The following is a 26,155-nucleotide window of genomic DNA, read 5'->3' as shown; positions in this document are numbered from 1 at the left end:
AAAGCAGATTCTGGGTGTGATGTGCAGTTGTATGTCAGCTCTTTAGAATGCTTGTGTTCCAAGCATCCTCCTTTAAATGGAGTTTATCATTACAGAAAATTACAGAAAATCTTCTTTCTAAAATATTAGGAGGTACAAAAAGATTTGATTTTACATGTAAAAGGGACTGAAATTAATTTTATTTAAAGGACTTTTAAAGGAGAAACCCAAGAGCATTGACACCAATGATCTACCTATCCCTATCCATCTGCATACAGACAATTTTCAGGAAATTTTTTAAAAAATACGGAAATCAACACTCATTAAATTCATACACCTGACAACATCATTACTTGTAAATCCCATCATGAGATTTTATAAACATCTCTGCAAAAGGATTTTGGATGTGAAGCAATCATAAATGTAAAGATGGATGCAGGTGTTTGTCAAGGGAGGGAAAGAAGATGGAATCACCAATCTTCAGATGCACTTTCAACCAGCTCCACCTTCATTCTGGAAATGAATTTTGAGAGTTAGAATCAAGTTATTTTTAAAAATGTAAGAACTAAAACTCATTGTCTGTCCAAGCCAATTCTACAATCCTGGCTAGAATTATAATACCGAAGCACCGTTCAGTATAGAAATTCAGACTGAAGCATTCCTAACAGTTGAGCATCCAGGCTTCTCTTGAACTTACTTTTTTTTTTATCCCATTTATATCCCGCCCTTCTCCGAAGACTCAGGGCGGCTTACAATCTAAGAAGCACAAATCAATGTGCTTAGCAATAGCCTTCATTCTATGTATATGCCTGCTTATTAAGGCTTTCGCCCCCCCAAAGCGACATTATTGCAAAGTCAGCTTAATTGCCCCCAAAAATCTGGGTCCTCATTTTACCTACCTCAGAAGGATGGAAGGCTGAGTCAACCTTGAGCCTGGTGGGACTTGAACCTGCACTAATTGCAGGCAGCTGGTGTTACTTAAGGAGGCATTAGCCCACTGCTCCACCAAGGCTCTATCTTAATGAAGGCATGTCTACCACCGCTTTGAACATTTACTTTGACTGTCAAATTTTTTTAACTATTGTTTTTGGCCACATGTCTATGGAGATTCTTAGTCATCCAGGTCATGGTTCTCTCAAATGTGCTTTTTCAAGAGGCAACTGGACTTTCTGAGTTTTTCCTTGAAGACATTTTGCTTCTCATTCAAGAAGCTTCTTCAGTTCTGCCTGAACGGTGGAGAATGGAAGGATTTATATTCCTTGCAGTTACCTGGTTGTTAACACTTGGAGGTTTATCTGGCAGATTGTTGTTGTTGTTATTGTTGTTAGTTGTGAAGTCGTGTCCGACCTATCATGACCCCATGGACAACATTCCTCCATGCCTCCCTGTCCTGTACCATCTTCTGGAGTCCATTTTAGCTCACGCCTACCGCTTCAGTGACTCCATCCAGCCACCTCATTGTCTGTCGTCCCCTTCTTCTCTTGCCCTCAATCTTTCCCAGCATTAGGCTCTTCTCCAGTGAGTCCTTCCTTCTCATTAGGTGGCCAAAGTATTTGAGTTTCAGCTTCAGGATCTGGCCTTCTAAAAAGCAGTCAGGGTTGATCTCCTTTAGGACTGACCGGTTTGATCGCCTTGCAGTCCAAGGGACTCACAGGAGTCTTCTCCAGCACCAGAGTTCAAAGGCCTTAATTCTTTGGCGCTCAGCCTTTCTTATGGTCCAGCTTTCACTGCCATACATTGCAACTGGGAAGACCATGGCCTTGACTATACGCACTTTTGTTGACAGGGTGATGTCTCTGCTTTTTAGTGTGCTGTCTAGGTTTGCCATGGCTTTCCTCCCCAGGAGCAAGTGTCTTTTAATTTCTTGGCTGCAGTCCCCATCTCCAGTGATCTTGGAGCCCAGAAAAATAAAATCTGTCACTACCTCCATTTCTTCCCCATCTATTTATCACAAATATCTGGCAGATAAGACACCACCTATCTTGTGTTTACAACAGTCCTTTCAGCAGTTCCAAGCACTACTCAGGTGACTCTGAGGGCAGAGATAAACCTTCAAGTGGTCTCAGAAAGAGTGCTAATGACCAGATGACTGCAAGGAATATAAATCCTTCCATTCCCCACCATTCAGTCAGAACTGAAGAAACTTCATGGATGAGAAGCAAAATGTCTTCAAGGAAAAACAAAGGAAGTCCAGTTGCCTCTTGAAAAAGCACTTTGGCCTTCCTGTGACTGAAGGATGTTTGTCCACCTTTTCTCCAAAGCACCTTAGGGCAGGACAAGAAGTAATGAGTGGAAATTTATTAAAGAGGGATCCAATCTAGAACTAAGGAGAAATTTCCTGACAAGGACAACAATTAATTAGTGGAATGGCTTACCTCTGTAAGTTGTAGGTACTCCATCACTGTAGGTTTTATTTTATTTATTTTTATTTTAATCCCATTTATATCCCGCCCTTCTCCGAAGACTCAGGGTGGCTTACAATCTAAGCACAAATCAAATGTGCTTAGCAATAGCCTTCATTCTACTGTATGTATATGCCTGCTTATTAGGGCTTTCGCCCCCCCCAGTGGCATTATTACAAAGTCAGCTTATTGCCCCCAACAATCTGGGTCCTCATTTTACCTACCTTGGAAGGATGGAAGGCTGAGTCAACCTTGAGCCTGGTGGGACGCGAACCTGCAATAATTGCAGGCAGCTGGTGTTACTTAAGGAGGCATAAGCCCACTGCTCCACCAAGGCTTTTTCAAGAAAAACTTGACGGACTTTTGTCAGGAATGGTGTAGAGTCTTTTTCTTGAATAGGGGGTTAGACTAGAAGACCCCCAAGTTCCCTTCCAATCCTATTGTTCTATGTTCTGGGGTTTATGGATTTCCTTGGGATGGCATCTCTGAAATTCTTCTTCACAAAATCACAGAAACATTCCTGGAAGCTTTTCCAGTCCAATTGCTGGCTCAGTCCAGGATTCATTAGAATGTCTCTGAAATGACCATCCAAACCTCTAGTGGGACAACCTGTTTTCTGGTTGATAGCTCAGATGTTCTCTTGATATCTGACTATATCTCTTATTATCTCTCGCCCCCGGGGCTCCAGGGCAAGTCATGGGAATGCCCATTCCCACGACGTTAGGGAATGGCAGCAGGTGCAGGAACAGAGGGCCGTATCGATCTCAGGGAAGGCCTCTCCGCTACTTGCAAGCGGTGAGGCGTTCTGACCCTCTTGTTCTGCCCCGAGGTCCCGGGAGTGAGGATGTGCAGCCTCCTGAGCTCCGGCTGGTGTACTTGAATGCCAGGTCTGTCGTTAATAAAGCTCCTCTAGTCCGTGACTTGGTCGAGGGTGAGCAGGCGGACCTGGCTTGCATCACGGAGACTTGGTTGGGCCCAGAGGGCGGTATTCCTCTGGCTGATCTTTGCCCACCAGGTTTCCGGGTGCTACACCGGCCTCGGGCTCAGGGTAGGGGTGGGGGAGTGGCTGTTGTTATGAGGGAGACCTTAGCTCCGCGGGAGGCCACCGTTCCGCAGATAGTCGGGTGTGAGTCTCTCTTCTTGAGATGCGGCCCTGGTGCGCAGTTGGGCTTGCTGCTGATGTACCTTTCGCCTAGTCACGCAGCAGCAGCCCTGCCTGAGCTTCTCGATGTCCTCTCTGGGTTGGTGGTTGAGTTCCCGAAACTTATAGTTTTGGAGGACTTCAATCTACCATCTCTGGGAGGATCATCTGAGTTGGCTCGGGAGTTCATGGCTTCCATGACGGCCATGGACCTGACGCAAGTAATTTCAGGACCGACTCATGAGGGAGGCCACATCCTTGACCTAGTTTTCTTATCTGGTCGGTGGTTAGATGATCTTGGTGGGGGATCTCCAATTATTATGCCCCTGTCATGGACCGATCATCATCTCCTGCGGCTGGTCTTCCGTTTTGCCACCCCCTGCCGTGGGTGTGTGGAACCAGTTAGATGGTACCGCCCCAGATGCTTAATGGATTCCGCGAGGTTCCAGGCAGCGCTGGGGTCCCCACCTGCCTCCCCCACTCACAGCTCGGCAGATGCCTTAGTGGAAGCTTGGGAAAGGGCAGCCACTGAGGCTCTTGACCGAGTTGTACCCTTGCGGCCCCTGACCCAATGCAGATCCCGTCGAGCTCCATGGTTCTCCGCGGAGCTCTGGGAGATGAAGCGTCGGAGACGGGGCCTAGAGAGCGGTTGGAGGTCCAGCCTATCCGAATCCGACCGATTGCGACTAAGAACCCATATTAGGTCTTATCTCGCTGCGATAAGGGTGGCGAGGTCTAATCACTTCGCTACCCTTATCGCGTCCGCAGATAATCACCCGGCCGCTCTGTTTAGGGTGACTCACTCCCTCCTTAATCAGGAGGTGAGGGAGGATCCCTTGCAGGGTCGTGCCGAGGAGTTTAACAATTATCTGTCGGACAAAATTGCTCGGATTCGGACCGGTCTGGACTCTGACTGGGCAGAGTCTGGCGATCAGGACGCGGGCGGTCTTGTCGATATCACTTGGGAGGAGTTTGATTCTGTGACTCCGGAGGAAGTGGACAGGATTATGGGGAGACTGAGCTCCACCACATGTTTATTGGACCCGTGCCCTTCCTGGCTGGTTTATGCAGCCCGGGAGAGGACACGCAGCTGGTTCCAGGCAGTTATATCGGCTTCTTTGAGTGAGGGTAGCTTCCCTGCCGTCTTGAAAGAGGCGGTGGTGAGGCCCCTCCTCAAGAAGTCTGCGTTGGACCCAGCTGTATTGAACAACTTTCGTCCGGTCTCCAACCTTCGCTTTCTTGCGAACGTTGTTGAGAGTGTGGTGGCGCATCAACCCCGACAAGACCGAGTGGCTTTGCATACCTTCATCCCGGGTCTATTCGGATATTCCATCTCTTTCTATGGGGGGTGAATTATTACCCCCCGTAGATAGGGCTCGCAACTTGGGAGTCCTCCTAGATTCACGGCTCACCTTGGAAGATCACATGGTGGCTGTGACTAGGGGGGCTTTCGCCCAGGTTCACCTGGTGCGCCAGTTGCGGCCCTATCTAAGCCGGGATGATTTATGCACGGTCACTCACGCGCTCGTGACCTCTCGTCTAGACTACTGCAACGCTCTCTACATGGGGCTTCCCTTGAGGACCACCCGGAGGCTCCAGCTGGTACAGAATGCAGCCACGAGAGTTGTGTTGGGAGTCTCCCGATACTCCCATGTTACACCTCTGCTCCGTGAGCTGCATTGGTTGCCAGTTGTCTTCCGGGTGAGATTCAAGGTGCTAGTAATGGTGTTTAAAGCCCTCCATGGCATGGGGCCGGAGTACCTCAGGGAACATCTGCTGCCGGCATCAAGCTCCCTGCGCCCTGTGCGTTCCCACAGAGAGGGCCTCCTCAGGGTGCCACCGGTCAGAGAATGCCGACTGGTGGCCCCCAGGGGGAGATCCTTCTCTGTGGGCGCCCCGGTGCTATGGAACCAGTTACCGGTTGAGCTCCGGACGGCGCCCGATCTCCGCTCCGTTCGCCGCGATCTGAAAACATACTTGTTCGAGCAAGCCGGCCTGGCCTGAGGGGGGATTGGTGGGTTTTTTTATTATTTTTATTGGGGGTTTTTACTATGTATCACTTGTATTTTAATCGGGCATGCATTTAATTATCTTTTAGTTTTTGTAAATTTCTGTGTTTTATTCTTGCCCTGTACACCGCCCTGAGTCCTCCGGGAGAAGGGCGGTATAGAAATATTAATAAATTAAATTAAATTAAATTATCTGTTTTTCTTCTTCTCAAGGCTTCTAGATATCTCTATAACTAGTAGAACAATATATGTTAATAAGAATGGGAAAAACTATTTGGCTTTCAATAAGTTTTCCCGGTAAAGCCTATATTTGTTTCATGTCTTTTCATGTTTTTGCATCCAGTTGAGCATATTTTTATTAAATGTCACCATGAATTTTTTATGTCGTTTTGTCTGCAGTCCTTTTCCTATAGGCTTTTTCGGGACGCGTCTCCTTGTATGTATATTTTATATAGAGTTTTTCCTACTGTACATGTTTTTGTAAAACAATTTGTCAGATACTTGACCTTTCAAACACAATTTTTCTCTAGTGTATCATTAAATGTATTCCCTGATTGAAAAACTATGCCACAAAATTCAGAACTGAATGACCATTGTAGGAAAATTATATATACCACACTTGCAGTAGTTGAGGAACTTGTTTAGAAGGTATAGTATAAAGCACGGTGGTCTAAACAAGATTTTCTTCAATCTCTTCAATTTCTCATTTAAAAAAGGTGAAAGTTTCCTCTGTCCAGTCATGTCCAACTCTAGGGGGTGATGCTCATCTGCAATTCCGAGGTGATGGAACCAGCATTGTCAGAAGATGCTTCAGTGGTCATGTGGCCAAGACAACTATTTTCCAAGGCACACAGAATGCTGTTATTTTCCCACCAAAGTGGTACCTATTTATCTACTCACATTTGCTTGCTTTTGAACTGCTAGATTATCAGGAGCTGGGGCAAGGGCAGGAACTCACCTCGTCACACAGTGCTCGGGTCTTGAACTGCCAACCTGTTGGTCAACAACCAGAAGGTTTTTGTCTTAACCGCTAGGCCACTGCAGCTTTCCCTAAATAAATAACCCCAACGTTTGTGAATTTCTACTCCCAGAATTCTCAGTAATTAAGAGTTCTGAATGGAAAAAAAACCTACATTCATTTGGAGATTGAAAGGCAATGCTGACTAAGGAATGTGTGTTTGATCACATTTTTTTTTAAAAAAGAACTAATATTAGAAAAGATGCAAAAAACAGCTTTAACAACAAAATATGGAAGACAGCAATTTTGACAGCAGGTTTTGAATATTTAGCGTTCCTGGCAGTTGATTTCTGAAATCTCTTAAGATTACACAAAAGATCTTTTGAGCTCAAATTTCTAAAAACAAAACAAAACAAAATAAAATGGTGGTGTTGAAAGATTTAGGCCATTTAATATTTTCTGTACTTGCTGCACAGGAAACTGCAGGAATATAGAACATTGATTGATACAACTATGCTGAGTTTCAAAGGAGCCCTTTGAATTAATGAATCTTCCATCTCTGCATTTGTTCAAAGCATGTCCAATTGTAGCAAAACATTAATGGTGCTGTGTAACTTTGATCCAAGATGATCAAAAGGGGCTTTGGTACATGGGGGCACATGTTCCACAGCCCCCTTTTCTTCAGAATATAGTGATGGGTCAAATCAAATGCTCAGATAGAATAATCAGACATCAGCAGAATGGCTTGCCTTCAGACGTTATGGGTGCTCCATCACTTGAGGCTTTTAAGAAGAGATATAGGTTCTCCTGCTTGAGCTGGGGTTTGGACTAGAAAACCGCCAATGTCCATTCCAACTCCTTGACTTACAACAGTTCAAATAATAATAATAATAATAATAATAATAATAATAATAATAATAATAATAATAACAACAACAATAATAACAATAACAATAACAATAACAGTTGGAAGGGAACTTGGAGGTCATCTAGTCCAACCCCCTGCTCAGGCAGGAAACCCTATACCATTTCAGACAAATGGCTATCCAGTCTTTTCTTAAAAACTTCCAGTGTTGGAGCATTCACCGTTTCTAGAAGCAGGTTGTTCCACTGGTTAATTGTTCTAACAGTCAGGAAGTTTCTCCTAGGTTGCTTCTCTCCTTGACTAGTTTCCATTCAAACTTACAACGGCACTGACAAAAGTGACTTATGACCATTTTTCATACTTACAACCATTGCAGCATCCTCCCTGGTCCATGATCAAAATTTGGACGCTCGGCAACTGACTCATATTTACAATGGTTGCAGTGTTTCAGGATCATGTGATCCCCTTTTGCGACCTTCTGACAAGCAAGCTCAATGGGGAAGCCAGATTCACTTAACCACTGTGTTACTAACTTAAGAACTGCAGCGATTCGCTTATTAAGTGTGGCAAGAAAGGTCGTAAAGTGGGGCAAAATTCATTTAATAAGTGACTCACTGAGCACCATAAATTTTGGGCTTAATTGTGGTCATAAGTCGAGGACTACCTTATTCTCTTATTCTGTTAATCTGATTTTTTTCCTAACTGAAATGCCCCTGTGAATTGGATTACTCTGAGGTTCTGAGAATGTGATATTTCTAACCTGGTCGTGGTGGCTGACATAGGAAAAAGCTGCCCACGTCTAGCTTAGGTGTTAAATGAATCTCTGAATGCTGGGGTAGTCAACCATGCTTATAAGGCTGAATTAGATTGGTGGTCATTTCTCACTGACTGCTCATCTTTAAAACACTTTAAAGAACTCAGCTGTTCTGTTCAGTTCGTGAAGTTGGCTAAGAATGTAAAGGTTTATTTATGTATTGTTTTTTTTCTTAAGAGCAACATGTTTCTTCATAAACAAGACAGAAAGAATCTGAGATTAAAACACTATGAATGTGGGAAGAAGTGAAACGGATATATTTCCTCACCCAGCACTTACTAAGAATGCCTTTCTCTTATCGCATGAGAAACTGTAATTTACTCCTCCTATCTAGCAACACACAGTACTGTCAGTTCATTTTCTCTGAATTCTTCATCTTGTTCACCACAATGTCTGTTCACGGCTGCTGCTTATCAATTTGGGGGGGGGGAGGAACAACCAATCACATGCGTATTAGCTTACATCTGTGAATACTTCTCTAGCGGTCACACTTTTTTTTTTACATTTTTCCATAATAAACCACACCTGTGTATACTTTATGCATTCATGTCTGTCCATCCGTCCACCCATTTATCTCTCTCCTGCATGTACATGTTTTGTGTGTATATTTTGAATTGCGCGTTTAAGCTGGCATTTCTGAAGAGTATAGATTTTTGGCACTTTAAAAAAAAACCAACAACTATTGGGAAACCTTGTATATCTGTTGAAAAATGCCAATAATTGGGTTTTTCATTCTGCTCTATGCATCTCTTTACTTCTCTACACGTTAGAGAAACTCATTTTCCATACCAGTTAAAGTACCTTTCAACAAATCTTTACTCCTCATCCTTCCTCTTGAAATAAAGAAATCATTTTTAGTTTAATGTCAATTCATGGACCAAGTGAAACTTTTAGAATTTAACTCAGCAGGCTCCTTCCTTCCTTCCTTCCTTCCTTCCTTCCTTCCTTCCTTCCTTCCTTCCTTCCTTCCTTCCTTCCTTCCTTCCTTCCTTCCTTCCTTCCTTCCCTTTAAATGTTTCGAGAAATAAAATATTTAGACAATGTGCTTCTTTTGTTGTATGTAAACTGGAGGTTAAGCAGGACAGGAGCTTTTAACCCATAGGCACAGCTCCTATAGCTGTTTGTTTGGACTGCCTGAAGGAATTCATCAGAGCTGTAAAGCGACGGTGGCGAAATTGTGGTCAAAAAGAAAAAAAAAAAAAGGAAGGAAGCACAGTTTATATGTCATCCGATCAGTCTCCCAGGGCAGCTCCAACGGGATCAATCTTCTTTATCCTGCAGCACATATAAACCTCGCAGACCAGATCCCGAAGCACAGCCCCAGAAGCGACGCGGGTGATTTAATTTATTATTATTATTATTATTTTATTCTTTTATTTTTGTATCCAGGCTTGTCATTTGGAACCGTGGCTGAGTGAGTCACTTAGGACCCCGGAGAGCTTCGAGCTAGTGCAGGAACAAAGGCTGGTGCCCACTGAGCATGTGCAAAACGGAGGCTGCTCTCTTAAGGCTCGGTTAGTTACTGATATAAACAGCTGGAGGTATTCGAGGGCTGAGTTGAGAGACTCAGCAGAGTCGAGATGCGGGAGGATTACAGCTTCTGTGCGTTTCCATCGGGCTGGCGGAAGAAGCAGGATTAGTCAAGGGCACCCGAAGACCCGCTTTTCGACGCTGGACATTCCAGTTTGGGGTTGTCTTTCCACGGCTTTGCCAGGGACTTTTTCTCTCGGGCAGAATCGGAGTTTGGAATATTGTTTTTCCAAAGGTGAGTGTTTTCCTCCCTTCCCTCCTGGCACATGGAGGGGGGAATCTTTGCCACGTTCCCCTCCGCCACTGCTTGACACGGGGAGCGGAGAACTTTTCCAGGGCTTTCTTCGCCACAGTTGTTCAGCCTTAAGGGATTGCGTGTCTTTTGAGAAGGACGCATCTCTAAGGAAGGTTGAAAACCGTCGGGGGGGGGGGGGCTCATTCCCACGTGGTAGGCGGACACGACGGTCCCACGAAGGTTGCGGTTCGTGGATAAAGGGTTCCCCTCTCGTATGTTGGGCGCCAAGGGAGGTTTGGAAGGACCCTTTTGCATCTGGGTCTGTTGCAGAAAGAGGTTACCTGGGCAGGTTTTTTTTTGGGGGGGGAAATAGCAGGTAGACTCCACTTTCTCTTCCAAGCACCCTTCTTAATGCACAAATAGATTTTCTAGGACTTTATAAACGGCATCTATCGCTTTATGGGGCTCAATTGCTGGAGGGAGGGAGGGAGGGTGTCTTCTGGCATTTTGGATGCTTTCAATGATCAGGCCTCTTTCAAGATGTATTGGGAACAGTGTCTTCTTGGGCTGGAGGGAGCTGTTTTTCTGAAATTGGTGTTATGCAAAGCTTCTTCTATCTAGGAGCTCTCTCTTCAGGAGAGAAAACTTATTCCTTCATTCCTGAAAATCATATTGGCTTGCAGGGAAGTATGTTCACACTGTTCCAAGAAAGATCCAAAGTGAGCGTTTATTATTATTTTTAAAAGCTCCACTTATCCTCCTAAATTTTATAAGAATTCTTTTGCAGCCTGCCTTTCCCTTTTTAATTTTGATATAAAAGATGATAGACACATAAACACCAAAGCTCAAGTTTATTTCTGTAAATATGTATGGTTTAATCTTGTGCTAGAGTATATTCCCCCCCCTAATCTGCAAATGTTTTGATTGACTCACAATAGACCATTGTAATATTGCAGGAAGCAATCATATAGTAAGGGAAGGGAAGGGAAGGGAAGGGAAGGGAAGGGAAGGGAAGGGAAGGGAAGGGAAGGGAGGAAATTTTCCCCTTCCATTTCAATCAGTCTCTATTTCTCCAGGGTAACAGTAATGTTCTTGAAAGTAATTCCAAGAATCCGTTTCCTTCTCCAAACCTCTCTTTTCCAATTAAACATTGATTATGATGAACACCCAAATTTCAGATTGTTGCTGATGATACTGCTAATGACCAATGGAGGTTTAGTTCGATACAGTTTCTCTATAATACCATGTTTATTGACTGCTTTTCACCCTCTCCCTGGGCATTTTTGTATAATTTCTTGCATTTCTAATGTGGCATCTGCCTTCCTTCCACCATTCTTCTCCACATATTCTCCATGATTGCCCTTTGCCACTTTGGTATCTATTGGGTGCCCTTTAAGTCATCAAGGCTCGCCAGTTCATATTAGCTTCTGATCCTCTGAACAAGGGAAAGAGTGCAAATGAGCCACTTATATCATTAAATGGAGAGGTTATTACCCAAGACAAATTGAAATCAAATTGGGTTTCAGTAGTAGAAGTAGGTCCATCAATAACTATTCTTTCTTAAAGGCTCTAGGACATTAAGGATGTAAATGAAATAATTGCCTATTTCCTTTAGAACAGAAAGATACAGTCCACCAGTACAGTCTGAGTCATAGCACGGCTGGCAGAAATACACAGAATGTCCTCAAAACTTTTATATAAAACAACATGTGCTTGAGAAAGAGGTAGGCACACATCCTTCCCCTTTGTGGGCGGGGGGGGGGAGGGCAAGAGGAAGCCAGGTGAGGTAGTCATGATAGACTTATGAGTAAAAAACAAACAATTACGAAGAAACTGCATAACAAGTCGGGTATATATTAGGTAACTTTGTGTACAAAGATATTAGGGGAAAATTGCATAGAAAAAGGTGATCTGATTTGATGTGCATGTATGGGATAGGGATTGGTACAAGATACAGGTATAGATACGGGCGGAAAGCTAGGACAGAATAATACATATACAAAATCTATCCCAGAATGTATTTGCAATAAACCCAATGTCCCTGTGTAAGGTGTCAAGTGTCAAAGGGAGCATGCTTCTAACCAAATGTGATTTGCCAATAGGTGACAAGGTAAGCCTGTTCAAACGTTAACCTGTTACGTGACTTCTAGGAAATCTCTGACTTACAAGCACAAATATCAGATTGCTCCTATAGCTAAACTTGGGGTATAATTGTCCAGAGCTCAGTTTCATTAACTGGATGCGGTATTCTAAGTGTGGCCTTACTAAGTACTGCTTTATAAAGCCTTAGTAAGACCACACTTAGAATTATTGCATCTAGTTTTGGTCACCATATTATAAAAAAGATGTAGAACTTCTGGAAAGAGTGCAGAAAAGAGAAACAAAGATGATTAGGGGGCTGGGGGCTAAAACATATGAAGAAGAGTTGTAGGAATTGGATATGGCTAGTCTAAAGAAAAAAATAGGGGTGACACAATAGCAGTGTTCCAAAATTCAAGGGGCTGACACAAAGAAGAGGGGATCAACCTATTCTCCAAAGCACCAGAGGGCAGGACAAGATGTAATGGATGGAAGACATTAAAGAGAGATCCCAAACTAGAACTAAGGAAGAATTTCCTGACAGAACAATTGATCAGTGGAACAGTTTCAGAAATTGTGGGTACTCCAACACTGGAGGCTTTTAAGAAGAGACTGGACAGCCACTTGTTTGGAATGGTATAGAGTGTCCTGCTTGAGCAGGGGGTTGGACTAGAAGACCTCCAAGGTCCCGTCCAACTCTGTTATTCTGTTAAGTATCTATGGATGTTTGGGAGAGAATTCTCATCTTCAGTACAGCTTTGGTTGCTTTATTATCCTCTTAGGAAGCAATGCAAAGAGATCTCATAAACATGAGAAAACCTGACTGGATGGTCTGTGGTATAATCCATCTGGATGATGCCACTTAAATTCAAGAAATAAAATACTTAGTGTGTGCATCTAAGCCTGTTTTTTTAAAAAAGTCCTTGCTACTGCTAAGCTTGTAAGCCGCCCTGAGTCTTCGGAGAAGGGCGGGATATAAATGGAATTAAAATAAAAAAATAAATAAAATATATGTATAATTCTGGCAAGAAGAAGCTCTCTTACATGTCCGAGGAGAAGAATGAAGAGAAAACTGAGTGACAAAGAGAAGAAAGACTCACAAAAGGGAAGGGGGGGGGGAAAGCAAGCACATCCACATTGAGAGGGCCAAAATCAGCAAAATGGTGGACAGAGCCAAGGCAGTGAAAGCTCCTCCCCCGTTAAATATGGTCATTGGAAAAGAGTGGGGCTTGCACAGTGATGTTCTGTCTATGCTGGTTCAGGAATTCTGGGAGTTGAAGTTCAAGAGTCATAAAAGAGCCAAGGTTGCTAGGCGGAATAATTCCAGTTTATTGCTGAGATTGTCTAAATGTCTAAATGCTGTGCGTTAATTGATCTCTCTGGGCCCCTACAAAAGAGTGGGGAAAAATGAGACACAACTTCCCCACAAACACCTAAAAGTGCACTCACTGTTTCATTCAGTAGTAAATGAGATAGATCAGAAGCCCAATCATCTGAACAGAGAGAAAGTGGATTGCAAGTAGTCCTCGATTTACAACACCTCGTTTACTGATTGTTTAAAGTTACAATGGCACTGAAAAATGTGACTTATGACTGTTTTTCAAAGTTACGACCTTTGCAGCATCCCCATGATCAAAATTTGGATGCTTGGGAACCGGTTCATATTTATGACGGTTGCTGTGTCCCAAGGCCATGTGACCGCCTTTTGCGACCTTTTGACAGGCAAAGTCAATGGGGAAGCCAAATTCACTTAACCGCCGGCTTCCTAACTTATCAACTGCAGTGATCCACTTAACAACTGTTGGCGAGAAAGGTGGTAAAATGGGGCAAAACTCACTTAACAAATGTCTCACTTAACAACAGAAATTTTGGGCTCAGTTGTGGTTGTAAGTTGAGGACTACCTGTATTTACCAGGCCCTGCCTTCCACTCTTCTGGTTTAGTTTTCTCTCTTTGCAACCTGCACAGCTTTGTGCAACTCTCTACTCATTTTATTCACTTGTATCTTTCCCCTTCTATGCTACTTATGTTCATCAAATACATTAAAATAAAATACATGCTGTTCCTAACCATCAGACAAAAGGAAACTTGACGCCAGTGTAATATGATTTTCTTAAGAAGAAAAAGACCTGGTCTTTTAAAGATGGGCATTTGGTTTCTTTACCCATTGCGCCCGTTGCTAAAACACTATGTGTATTTCAATCATCTTTCGTCAGGAGAGCCAGCTTGGTGAAGCGATTAAAGATACCAGGCAAAAAAATAGGAAGGCTGTGAGTTCTAGTCCTGTCTTAGACACAAAGCCAGCTGGGTGACTCTAGGAAGAAATGATGGGAAAATCACATTCTGCCTAGAAAGAAAGCTGCAGAGATCTCTCCATGTAATCATCAGATGTCAAGATTACAGGTCGTCCTCGGCTTCTGGCCAGATCATTTAATGACTCTTCAAAGTTAAGATGGACTAAAAAAAAAAAGCTACTGATGACCCATCCTTGAAGTTACAACTGGTTATCCCTCCCTATAGTCACATTATTATATTTTAGACACCTGGCTAACATTTTTTTAAAAAATTCCATTTATATCCCGCCCTTCTCCAAAGACTCAGGGCGGCTTACAAGCTTAGCAGTAGCCTTCATTCTATATATATGCCTGCTTATTAGGGCTTTCACACACACCCCCAAGCAGCATTATTACAAAGTCAGCTTAATTGCCCCCAACAATCTGGGTCCTCATTTTACCTACCTGGGAAGGATGGAAGGCTGAGTCAACCTTGAGCCTGGTGGGACTCAAACCTGCACTAATTGCAGACAGCTGGTATTACTTAAGGAGGCATTAGCCCACTGCTCCACCAAGGCTCATTTATAACCAGTTGCAGCATCTTGCGGACATGTAACTGCAGTTTGCAATTATTATTATTTTTTTTGCCAGTTCCTGGCATTTTTTCATGGTTTCTGGCAAAACCCTGCCCATTCAGAAGAATGGATTCGCTTAATGATCAGGTGGTTGGCTTAAGAACCATGGTGACTTGTTCTGATATGGTAAAAACAGTTGTAAAATTGAGTCCACCCATGTGGTGCCTCAATTTATGATGGCAATGACTTGAAACCGAATTTCTGATCCCAGTTGTGGTTGTAAGTAACTTGAAGGGACCAAAATGAACAAGGACATTAAAATGTTCAATCAAGATAAAACTAGAGCAACTAAAAACTGGGTAGCAAATCATACAGAATACTGAGATGGGCTAATTTAGCTCTGCTCTAACCAGTGGGAGACTTGTACTTTCAGACTTGCAACGTTGATGTCGGTGTTCCCAGGTAAACCAGACATTAAACAGGACCAGGTGAGCTAATTCTACTTTCTTGTAAGGTTACACTAATCTTGTAAGGTTGCACTTTCAAGTCTGAAAGTACAAATCTCCCACTGTTTCCTTTACAATCTGAGAAGTTAGGGAGGGTCTTTTCTGAGTCTCTTTCTCCACCCATTATGCAGCTGCAGGATATGCCGTCATTATCTGACCTTTCCATAGACAGCATTCTGGCTGGGGAATTCTGGGAATTTTTTTTAAAAATTCCATTTATATCCCGCCCTTCTCCGAAGACTCAGGGCGGCTTACAAGCTTAGCAGTAGCCTTCATTCTATGCATATGCCTGCTTGTTAGGGCTTTCACACACACACCCAAGCGGCATTATTACAAAGTCAGCTTAATTGCCCCCAACAATCTGGGTCCTCAGATTGTCCACAGTTCTTAAACTTGCCAAGATTGAGAAACACTGATGTAGAGACTTCTTCTGAGTATGTGCAGAATACTTCTGTGCAACAGAATCATAGAATAACAGAGTTAGAAGGGGCCTTGGAGGTCTTCTAGTTTAATCCCCTGCTCAGGCAGGAAACCCTATACCAGGGGTAGGCAACCTCAGCTCTTTTGTGACTCATGGACTTCAACTCCCAGAATTCCTGAGTCAGCATAGCTGACTCAGGAATTCTGGGAGTTGAAGTCCATGAGTCACAAAAGAGCCGAGGTTACCTACCCCTGCCCTATACCATTTGTACCCTATGCAAATAATTGCCAGTCTCTTAAAAACTTTCAGTGTCAGAGCATCCACAACTTCTGGAGGCAAGTTGTTCCACTGATTAATTGTTCTAATTGTCATTCATGCTAGGTGATAGCTGTCAGTTCTCACCCAACATGAATGGGGAAAAGTTTGGTGCCTCTCTGAAATCTTTTTTTCTGTTTCATCAGAATTAACGTGCAACTCTTACATAAGAGAATGACGCTAGATTCACGGTGTGATAAAGACAGGAAGCGTAGCTTTTTGTTGTGTTTCCTGCCACCCACTCTGTCCAACTTTGGGTGATTCATGTTTTTTCCCCAGGTTTTAAGTCAGGCGTTGTTTATAGTTAGGATGGTGAAAAATGCATTGATACAATTCCAGAAACACCTTTATTTATTCTGGGAACAGAGAAACTGAATGGACATCATTCCAGTGATCCTCAGTGGGACTAATACTTTCAAACCTTTTTGGTACTTATAAAATGTACAGGGACTTTAGTCGTTTGCAGCCATCATATAAACCAGCATTTCTTAACTTTGGAAACTTTAAGATGCCTGGACTTCATCTCCCAGAATTCCCCTGTGAGGCTGGCATAGACTGAGAGACTGGGCATGGTGACACTTCCCGGAAATGTTATGATAGGAACAATAGGTGATGTATTATGGGAATGATGGTCCCAAATATATGGAAAAGTTGTCTCTTTCTGTGTTTAAAGCTTTAGCTTCTGTAGGAAGAGTTGCAACTCTTGCAAGGTTCTTGGCGCTCTCTGAGCTTGGTTGTTTTCTTGCAGATGTTTTATTATCCAAACTAGGCGACATCATCAGTGCTAGCCAATGTTCAACATAGTCAAGATAGAAAATTTCCCATCTCATAATTCCTTCTAGCCATTCACGTTCTCCTGTGGGTTACCAGAAGAATCTGAATTTAGCCATCCTGATCAATGCTGAACTCAAATCAAAGTTGTCTTCAATCTTCTCCCCCTCTTCCCACGAAGAGGCTTCTTTTTTTCGACCTCATTTTCAAGATGCTTAAGAATTTCTTTAGAATTCCCCTTGGGGTGTATTTGATTGTGAGACATGGCAAAGTTGCTACTGGTGGTGACAGTTGGCTGAGGAATTCTGCAACTTGAAGTCCACAAGTCATAAAAGGGCTAGGTTTGAAGACCCCTGATCTACAGCTTTCATAGTTTCCCGGACATTCCTGAATATGATCAAGGCCTCTGGGAAGACACCTCTTTCGAGCTCCACCATCATGGTTGAAGGAAGCGTAGAAAGCCAAACAAGCTGTCATTCACTGGAAAGAAGACTGCACAATGGCAGACAAGGCAATTGGCCATCTTGTCATTTAATAAGTGCAAGGACACAACTGTTCTTCCATGATGAATTCACCATCTTTTTCTTCTTCTTGAAAAGAAATCTTGAACTTCTGCTTCGTCAAACAAAATGTGAGCAGACAGCAAATAAATGCGAGATAAATTTTTGCCTCCTCCTTCTCTAAGTTTGGAAGATAAATTCCACATGGTGATCCTAACTTTATGAGAGCCAGTGGTTAAGGCAAAGAAACAGACTAGAAACTGGGAGACTGTGAGTTCTAGTCCTTTCTTAGACACAGAAGCAAACTGGGTGAACTTGGGCTATTCATTCTCTCTCAATCCTAGAAAGAGGATAATATCAAACCACTGCCAAAGTCTTGCCAAGAAAACTAGAGAGACTAGTTCAGACAGTCAGGGGTCAACATTATCTTGAAGGTGTCCATGTGTGCACATGAGTGCATGTTTATATGTGCGCATGCACACGCACTCACACAGGAAAATCGTAGGGCATGTAAGCCCATAATCTCCTTTGATCTGTTTGTCTTCCATATTTTAGCAGATTTAGAACTTCACTATCTAGACCAGTGTTCCCCAAACTCAGCAACTTTAACACGTGCAGACTTTAAGTCCCAGAATTCTCTAGCCAGTATGTTGGGAGTTGAAGTCCATTCATCTTAGAGTTGCTGAGGTTTTGAAATAGTGATCTAGACATTTAATACAAGGAAAATTGAATCGATCCCTTGTGCCTCTAGTGACCTCCCTTGACAGCGATTTCCCAGTGTTTTTATTGACCAGTCATTAAAACAAGTTTGAGTGATACATCACTGGTGTTAAAAACAAAGTAAAATATGTCACTGCAATTTCTATTCAAAGAATCAGACAGAAACTCCAACAATATATAAGAGAAGCCTTTTGTGAATCCCATTTTGTAAAAAAAAACATTGCTTGGATTATCAAAATGTTCTCATTCCTCAACATGATGATTCTGAATGCGATGTAAAAATGTATATATTTTAAATGTCACCAATGTAAAAATGTATATATTTTAAATGTCACCAAAAATCATAAAAATAATGGGCAATAGTTCTTTCCATTCCTGCCACTCCCAGGTTGACAGGCAATAGGATTTGTTATCCAACTAAACAACATCTTCAGTGTTATTCAGCACTGAAGATATCACCTAATCAGTTAATGAAATATCTGCAAGCAAACAATCAAGCTCAGAGACCAACAAGGACGGTACAGTCTAAACTCTACCTAGCGTTTTAAAAATGTTCAACTTAGGCTGAATCTCATTATTTTCTTTCTTTGAACAATGAAATGCCTCATTCATTCACCGGACGGACCGTAGGATTCTTCTCCAAGACCTTTCTGCCTTTGCAGAGTTTCCTGGATTGAACAAGTTACCAGACAACCTGACAGGGGGCACACAAACCTGTTTACTCTTAAAGAAGAGAAAAGATTAAGGGATCCTTTGTTCATTTTAAGAAATAAAATGCAAAAGTAAAATCCACAATGCCTATCAATATTTAAGGTCTCCTCCCCTCCCCTGTGGAGTCCTTGGTGCTCTCTGAGCTTGGTTGTTTCACGCAGACATTTAGTTTACCTGAGCAGGTAACATCATCAGTGCTAAGGAGTGTGGTGTTTCCTACTGGGTACTATACAATAGTTTGTCCTATTGACGGTAATGCGGTTTTCTCCTTGATTAAGCTGTTGTTTTCTGCTTGACTGTCTACTTGACTGCTTGCAAACTCCTGTATATAAACAGGAAGCGAACACCACACTCACCCTCACTGATGATGTTACCTAATCTCGCAATGAAACATCTGCAAGCAAACAACTAAGCTTAGAGTAGGGGTTTTCAAACTTGGCCCTTTTATGACTTGTGGACTTCAACTCCCAGAATTCCTCAGCCAGGCTAGCTGAGGAATTCTGGGAGTTGAAGGCCACAAGTCATAAAAGGGCCAAGTTTGAAGACCCCTGGCTTAGAGAGCACTAAGGACTCCACAGCTGAATCTTGAACTACAAATATTCCTTTCTAATTTTTTTTTCTTTTCTTTTCTTGGTTCTGCTTATTTTACACTCAGAATCTGGGAGGAAATGCTTGTTTTAAATCAGCCAAAATACGCCAGACTGATATCCATCCAAACATTCCTGTTTGTATTTATGGATGCCTTGATGTACAGTATGTGAAACTGTTCAATTATTCTCGATATCTCTCCATTGTGTGCCTTCTGGAGTAACCTATTGTTAGCCAATAGGTTGACCTTTCTGTTCTGTACCAGCCTGCCACCGGCCCTGCAGAAAAGGCAGGGACAACCCCTTTTACAAGTAGGCAAGAGGCTGGAATTATGCCTGCCAAATTTATTGCTACAAAAACAAACGGAACAAGACAAACCAAGAAACAGGAGCTTTAAGAAACATGAACTATCCAAGCGGTTGCCTTCAGCAAACCAGCCCTCCCAGACATTCCCCTTATATAGAGTTCAGGGCATGGCTTCTCTCTGCCTCCTTCCGAGGAGCCCCATTTCCTTCCTCTGTTTACTCCTAATTGACTGCCTCCTGCGTCAGGCGTCCTTGAACAGGGCCAGCTGTGGGTCATCTTCATCCACGCTGTCAGGCTCACACAGCTGGGTCTCCGTGGTGACCAAGTGGGAGGGGCCTGGCTGAGGGCTCTCATCAGCAAGATCTTCAACCCCCTCAGCAAGGTCTTCAACACCCCCCTCCTCCTCTGAGTCGTCCAACCCAACTGCCGAACCCACAGGCTGACCCTGAATCACAACACTTTCTATTAATAACAATGCTTTCTTGCATAGGTATATATTGGGGCTTTTTTTTAAACTAGTGACACTTTTACTGCAGTTATTCCAAATATAGAGGGTGATAGTGGGAAGGGATTGTAATGGAACAAGTTACTTTCTGTACTGACAGTTGTTTTGAGCTGGGATAAACACGCAGATAATTTAGGCCACATTGCTAGAATGGTGTTAAAATGCACTAATGGAGCTCAGCAGTTTTCTGACCACAATACAGAATTCATTACATTTGGAAAACACTGGAAGGAGAAGGAAACAATTCGAATGAACACAATTGGATTTTCTCCTTTCATTTATTAAATGTTCTTCTGCAAAATGATCACTGGATGATCACCTGAATATGAGCCAGCGGTGTTAGCTGCTAGCCAAAAAAAAAGCGAATGCAATCCTGGTTTGTATAAACAGAGGCACAGAATCAAGATCATGTGAAGCATAAGCACCGCTTTAAAAAACCCTAGTAAGAACACGCCTGAATACTGCAACCAATTTTGGTCACCATACTACAAAAAAGATGTTGAAACTTTGGAAAAAGTTCAGAGAAGAGCAACTAAGATGATCAAAGGCCTGGAGACTAAAACATATGAAGAACGGGTGTAGGACTTGGGTCTGGCTAGTCTAAAGAAAAGAAGAAACAGGGGCGACATGATAGCAGTATTCCAGTATTTGAGGGGCTGCCACAAAGAAGAGGGGACTCAAAATATTCTCCAAAACACCTGAAGGCAGGACAAGAAACAATGGTTGGAAACTAATCAAGGAGAGAAGCAACCTGGAATTAAGGAGAAACTTCCTAACAGTGAAGATATATATATATCTTTGGTGGTGACCAAAACTAGATGCAGTATTCCAGGTGTGGTCTTGAAACACTGTTCTACACCTTCTGTTTTGTCTTGGACACATCTAAGATCAGCCCTACCAATAGGGAGAGAAAGGCTATATATATATGTGTGTGTGTGTGTATGTGTGTGTATGTATATGTATATGTATATATATGTGTGTTAAATATTTGTCAAGTCTTTTGAATATGCCTTGCTAATTAACTCTTTCTTTCCTGTTTGGCCTAACTCAAGGCTATCCACAGGATATAGTCACAACTTATGACAGCTCATGATTTGTGTAAATTATTCAAATTGCTAATAAAGAACCTCCCTAAAATTCTTTATTAGCAATTTGAATAATATATATATATATATTATATATATATATACATACACACACACACACACACACATATATATACATATACATATACATATACATACATATACATATACATACATACACATACACATACACATACACATACACATACACATACACACACACACACACACACACACACACACACACACACACATATATATATATATATATATATATATATATATATATATATATATATATATATATATATATATTTGTTTTCTGAGGTTTTCGCGGGTGTTCGTATGTGCATCTTTGGTTATTCGGGTTTTTCCCCGCGTAGAACTAAAGGTGTAGGGGTGACGTTTCGACGGAATCCCATCCGTCATCATCAGGCTGGTGGCTTCTGCTTCCTTCTCAAGAAGGAAGCAGAAGCCACCAGCCTGATGATGACGGATGGGATTCCGTCGAAACGTCACCCCTACACCTTTAGTTCTACGCGGGGAAAAACCCGAATAACCAAAGATGCATATATATATATATATATATATATATATATATATATATATATATATATATATATATATATATATATATATATATATATATAAAATGCTTGTTAACTATTTAGATTGCCTTGCTAGGCCCCAAACATGGGACAAATCTTTATTTCCTGTTTCAGCCTAACCGAAGGCCATCGACAGGCAGTAGTCACAACAGTGACAGCTCATATTTGTGTAAATTTTAGATTGCTAACAAAGAATTAAAGGGAGACTGATATGCATTTCAAACTTATCTGTTTTCATCAGTCAGCCATACCCTTCTGAGATTCGAACCTGGGCTGATTGCACATTAGGCAGTTGATATATGCTGAGCTTGTCGATCAGAAGATCGGCAGTTTGGCAGGTCGAATCCCAAGTGCCGCATAGCAGAGTGAGCGCCTGTTACTCGTCCCAGCTTCTGCCAACCTAGCAGTTTGAAAGCACGTAAAAATGCAAGTAGAAAAATAGGGACTACTACGGTGGGAAGGTAACAGCGTTCTGTGCGCCTTTGGCGTCTAGTCATGCCGGCCACATGACCACGGAGACATCCTTGGACAAACGCTGGCTCTTCGGCTTGGAAATGGAGATGAGCACCGGTCCCTAGAGTTGGAAACGACTAGCATCCTTGTGCGGGGGAACCTATACCTTACCTTTATATCTTCAAAAGAAACACACCTGCATGATGCAAGTGGGATACACAGAGAGGAAATATGCTTGTAAATGATAAGGAAAAAACTGTGAGGTGCTTCACTGGTTACTAAGGAGGCAAACTCCATAAATTTGTTCTAAACCCTTTATCTGGTTGCAGAGCTATCTGACCTACATTTCAAATGAAGGACGTAAAATGGCATCTGACAAGCTATCTGCTCAAAATCACTACTACTAAGTAGTCATTCTTAACATCATCTTTAGTTTGGGAGTTGAAGGCCACAAATCTTTCAGTCGCCAAGTTTGAAAAACAGAACAGAATAACAGAGTTGGATGGGACCTTGGAGATCTTCTAGTCCAACCCCTTGTTCGAGCAAGAGACCCTGTACCATTTCAGACAAGAGGGTGACCAGTCTCTTCTTAAAAGCCTCCAATGATGGAGCACCCACAACTTCTCAAGACAAGCTGTTCCACTCATTAATTGCCCTCACTGTTAGGAATTTTCTCTCTAATTCTAGGTTGCTTCTCTCCTTGTTTAGTTTCTATCCATTGTTTCTTGTCTTGCCTTCTGGTGCTTGACCCCCTCTTCTTTGTGGCAGACCCTGAGATATTAGAACACTGCTATCAGGTACCCCCTAGCCCTTCTTTTCACTAGACTAGATATACTTAATTCCTGCAACCATTCTTCATATGTTTTAGCCTCCAGGCCTCTAATGATCCTTGTTGCTCTTCTCTTTCCAGAGTCTTCACATCTTTTTTATACTGTGGTGACCAAAACTGGATGCAGTATTCCAGGTGTGGTCTTGAAACACTGTTCTACACCTTCTGTTTTGTCTTGGACACATCTAAGATCAGCCCTACCAATAGTGAGAGAAAGGCTATTGGCACAATCTGTTGAGATACAGGTAGCTCTCAACTTACAAGCATTCCTCACTTTTAGGTAAAGGTAAAGTTTCCTCCGCACATGCATGCTAGTCATTTCCGACTCTAGGGGCCGGTGCTCATCTCCGTTTCAAAGCCGAAGAGCCAGCGCTTGTCCGAGGACGTCTCCGTGGTCATGTGGCCGGCATTACTAGATGCCAAAGGCGCACAGAACGCTGTTACCTTCCCACCGTAGTGGTCCCTATTTTTCTACTTGCATTTTTTACGTGCTTTCGAACTGCTAGGTTGGCAGAAGCTGGGACGAGTAACAGGCGCTCACTCTGTTACGCGGCACTTGGGATTCGACCCGCCAAACTGCCAACCTTCTGATCGACAAGCTCAGCGTCCTAACCCACTGAGCCACCACGTCCCTTACATAAATCATACTAGGATACTAAATAAAAACAATCAATATAAATCATGAGATACAAGCAACAAAGTTATAATCATAAGAAGCTAAAGAAATGGGTAGTAGAAAAGGTGATAAGTATAATAGTAATACAACCCTACTAGATATTTTTGACATCCCAGGGGCTTAAGACAGTGTGGGAATTAGTTGTTTAGCAAAGAGATGGCACGGGGGGGAAAAACTTTGGGTCTAGTTGTTTTGATGTGCAATGCCCTGTAGCATCATCTTGAGGGAAGAAGTTGAAACACTTTATGATCAGGATGGGTGGGATCTGTTGATATTTTCATGGTCCTCTTTTTAACTTGTGCATTATACCGGTCCTCAATGGAAGGCAGACTGGTTGCAATTGTTTTTTCTACAGTCCTAACTATCTGTTGGAGTATGTTTGTTTTGTTTGATTGCTGTGCCAAACCAGACAGTTTTAGAGGTGCAAATGACAGACTCATTAATTCCTTTGTACAACTGTATCAGCAGCAATGATAAAATAAATAATTTTATCAGCAATTTTGTAGACCTGTATCAGCAGCAATGATAAAATAAAATAATTTTATCATTGATAAAATAAATAATTTTATCAGTAATGATAATAAAACAATGATTGGATTAGATTACAGGTAGTCCTCAATTTACGACCAGTTGTTTAGTGACCATTTGATGTTACGATGAACCTCCCCTGAGGTAACTGTGGCCTGGTTCTGATGGCCAGGCCTCTTGTGCAGTCATGTGACTGCATATCAGGATCTTGGCAAACAGTTCGCATTTCTGGCTGTTTGCAATGACTTATGATTGGACCTTACACGTACAACCATTGTAGCATCCCTATGGTCGTGATCAAAATTTGGGTGCTTGGGAACTGGCATGTTTTTATGACAGTTGAAGGATTCCAGAATTTCCATTTGTGACCTTCCAAGCTGGTTGCCAATAAGCACAGTCAATGGGGAAGCCAGATTCACTTAACTGTGTGATTCACTTAACAACCATGGCAATTCACTTAACTATGGCAAAAGGTCATAAAATCAGACATGGTTCACTTCACAATCACCTCAATTAGCAACAGAAATTCTGATCCTAAGTGTGGTTGTAAGTCAAGGATTACCTGTATTGTGTGGATATGTCTGGACAGGTCCTTCTATTTTAAGCACACACAACATTTTGGTAGCCTATTTGATTTGGGGTAGTTTATTTGAAAGGGACGCGGTGGCTCAGTGAGTTAGGATGCTGAGCTTGTCGATCAGAAGGTCGGCAGTTTGGCGGGTCGAATCCCGAGTGCCGCATAGCAGAGCGAGCTCCTGTTACTTGTCCCAGCTTCTGCCAACCTAGCAGTTCAAAAGCACGTAAAAATGCAAGTAGAAAAATAGGGACCACTCCGGTGGGAAGGTAACAGCGTTCCGTGTGCCTCTGGCGTCTAGTCATGCCGGCCACATGACCACGGAGACGTCCTCGGACAAGCGCTGGCTCTTCGGCTTTGAAACGGAGTTGAGCACCGGCCCCTAGAGTCGGAAACGACTAGCACGCATGTGCGGGGGAACCTTTACCTTTACCTTTTAGTTTATTTGATGATTGGAGCTGACACCAACATTCAGAAACCATTTCTTCAGAATCAGGACCACAGGAAAAGTCCCACAGAGGGCAAAAATACTTTAAAAAGTGCCTTTGGTAGGGACTATAGCCACACGAGTTGTGATGGGAGTCTCCCGATACTCCCGTGTAACACCTCTTCTCTGCGAGCTGCATTGGCTTCCAGTTGCCCTCTGGGTGAGATTCAAGGTGCTGTTGATGACCTATAAAGCCCTACATGGCATGGGTCCGGATTATTTTAGGGAGCACCTGCTGCCAGCATCAACTTCCCATCGTCCTGTGCGTTCCCATAGAGAGGGCCTCCTTAGGGTGCCGCCGGTTAGGGAGTGCCGGCGGGTGATCCCCAGAGGGAGGGCATTTTCTGTGGGCGCACCTGCCCTATGGAATGATTTACCTGTGGAACTCCAGACCGCCCCCAATCTGTGTTCATTTCGCCGGGACCTGAAAACCTGGCTTTTCGATCTATCAGGCCTGGACTGAAGGGGTTTTAGCTTTTTAATATTGTTTTAATTGTTGGGCTTTAATTAATTTAATTCATTTTAATTTTATATTATCGTTTTATATTGTCTTTTATATGCTGCCCTGTAAACCGCCCTGAGTCCTTCGGGAATAGGGCGGTATAGAAAACTAAATAAATAAATAAATAAATAAATAAATAAATAAATAAATAAATAAATAAATAAATTTTGTTGATTTAGGAAGCTTTGCAGAGGTTAGTCTGGGAATTGGA

The 26,155-nt window shown here is 42.6% G+C and overlaps 1 protein-coding gene across 4 annotated transcripts in view; it reads left to right on the top strand.

Moving 5' to 3' along the window:
- WSCD1 (WSC domain containing 1) overlaps positions 1-26,155 on the top strand; it is a 404,046-nt gene that overhangs the window by 330,137 nt on the left and 47,754 nt on the right. For 2 of the 4 annotated variants that reach the window (XM_083379736.1, XM_083379732.1), the window contains exon 1: positions 9,228-9,933. The exons of 1 other annotated variant lie outside the window; for it this stretch is intronic. The gene's annotated coding sequence lies outside the window, so the exon portion shown is untranslated. Of the gene's footprint in view, positions 1-9,227; positions 9,934-10,085; positions 10,147-26,155 lie in introns of those variants that run through there. One more of the 4 variants, XM_083379733.1, reaches the window with a different exon arrangement.

Source organism: Vipera ursinii (assembly GCF_947247035.1).
Source record: "Vipera ursinii genome assembly, chromosome: 1".
Taxonomy (NCBI): Eukaryota; Metazoa; Chordata; class Lepidosauria; order Squamata; family Viperidae; genus Vipera; species Vipera ursinii.
The sequence above is the reverse complement of the archived record's forward strand: the minus strand, read 5'-3'. Positions and strand labels throughout refer to the sequence as shown.